The sequence below is a fragment of the Penaeus japonicus genome, unplaced genomic scaffold (genome assembly GCF_977035675.1).
Source record: "Penaeus japonicus unplaced genomic scaffold, GWHDUDI00000001_assembly GWHDUDI00000025, whole genome shotgun sequence".
Lineage (NCBI taxonomy): Eukaryota > Metazoa > Arthropoda > Malacostraca > Decapoda > Penaeidae > Penaeus > Penaeus japonicus.
Window position 1 is genome coordinate 15580901 of NW_028234427.1, and position 2500 is coordinate 15583400.

Sequence of the window (2500 nt, forward strand, 5' to 3'; positions counted from 1 at the left end):
CACACACACACACACACAAACAAGCACACACACACACACACACACACACACACACACACACACACACACACACACACACACACACACACACACACACACACACGTTAGCACACCGGTATATACGTCTCTATATTTCACCCAGCTTTCCACCTCAGCACTAGACTCTCATTTTATTTCCTTACTCCAGCTACGAAACGCGTTGTTTGGATATCATCAAACATGACCAATATTTTACAGTACCTTCTCGGCTTCATAAATGGAGTTTGAAATATGTTTATCAGAGGTAGAAAGGAATATATACTGCATAAAAATATGTGTGGATATAATCCTGACCACTGACCTTCGCAACTTCAATGAATTATCAAAGGCGAAATTGTTTCATACACTCTAGCGGCAATTTCCGCAACTAATTGCTCTTGAGTTCCCATTCTCTTTCGCTTAACAACAGTTACCTTCTCGCTGCCGTTTGAACTAGTGCGTACTACCACAAATCATTTTTTATGTGGTTATGAATTGGTGCAATCACCTTGCTTGCCATCATGTAATGCATTTTGTGATTAATAACGAATGAACGACGTGCTTCGCGTAAGGAATGTGACAAATCGCGGGAATTTTTCATCCGAGTCCCGTTTGTCACGTCGTAAATAACCATTCCAAACGCATCTGCCAATTGCGTCACTCGCTCTCCACCTATGAGCCAAACTGAGCCCGGTTTCCCTTGACTTTCGTTCTAGGGATAATGGTCCCCTCACCTATTCATCGCCTCTTCGCTATTTCACATTCACCCGAAAGGCCTCGTTAATCTTGTGTTGGCAGCGGCGCGTCGCCCAACGGTTCCAGACCAAAGGGCGCCATTTGTTACACATAGGCCATTCAGGGTTGTCTGTGGCACTAACAACCGCGTGCCGCGATCCTGGCCCTGAATGCCACTTCTATACGAGCTTAGTACCCCCCTTCCTTCGCTACCCCACTTTACTCAGTCCCCGATCTCCCCTCTCCCTTTCCCTCGCCGTTCGGGATGAGGAGTGTGTACATAGGTGGCGTTGGCACGAGGTCTGGTTGTGGGGACGGATGGGAATTCCTGGAAAGAGACAGTGTGGTGTCTCCAGAGCCGTATTTGTTTCCCAACACAAGGGACAACGGGTGTTTCTCGCGCTTGTTAGGATCCACAACAATGGGTTCTTTTATTAAGAAAAAAAAAATCGTCTGGCAGTACAGCCAGGAAAGTGAATAATGAAACGTTTCATTCGGTCACAAGCGCGAAGCAAGTAAACATGAAAATGCTAGCCGGCTCCTTCAGGTTACGCTTGCATGACTTTAGAAAAAATATGATATTGATGAAAAACTCTCTGAAGCAAACAAAACCATCTGGGAGGAAACCAGCGTTTCAGACTGAACTCCTGTTTCAGCTCACAACTTCAGCTTTAAAGACAAGGAAATATATATTCTAGGCACACCCTCTTGATCGCGTGATTTTGAAAGTTACATTAATTAACTTATTAAAGAAAGAAAGAAAGAAAAAAAGAAGTCCAGATTCCAGGAGTCTCTGAATCTTTTCTCAAAAGGAAGGATTAAGAACACAGTTTAAAAATATATATTGCGAAATATATTATGAATGAAATTAGCAAAGTGATATCAACAGAACATGATTAGATAGAGGAATATCTTATATGTCATAGCAATACAGTGAAATAAAACAAAGAAAATAGAGATGAAAGGGGAAAAACCTGACCGAAACATGTAAAGTGAATATCAATAATAACAATAGCAAAAGCGGTGGTGATAATTGTTGCTGCACTGTACTCATTCTTTATCAAGGCGAAATTGCACTTGGCAGGTTGATGATAATTAATTGATAATTGGCAGGACGGTGATGAGGATTATTTGAAATGCAGTGATTTTTATTTGGATGTTGCGTTCAGCCGGTCACCAGTATAAACACACACACACACATAAATATATATGTATATACATATATATATATATATATACATATATGTACATATTTATCTATAAGTATATATATATGTATATATATATGTAAATATGTATATATATGGATATATATGTATATATATGTATATATACATATATATACATAAATACATATATACATATATATGTATATATACATATATATTGATATTGATTTACATATATGTATACACACACACACAAATATATATATATATATATATATATATATATATACATATATATATATACATATACATATATATACATATATACATATACATATATTATATATATAATTATACATATATATACATATATATATATATATATAATATATATAACAAGATATATGTATATATATAATTATATACATATTATATGTTTATATATATATATGTATATATATAATATATATATGTATATATATGTATATATATATGTATATATATATATATATATATATATATATATATATATATATATATATATATATATATATATTTGTGTGTGTGTATTATATATA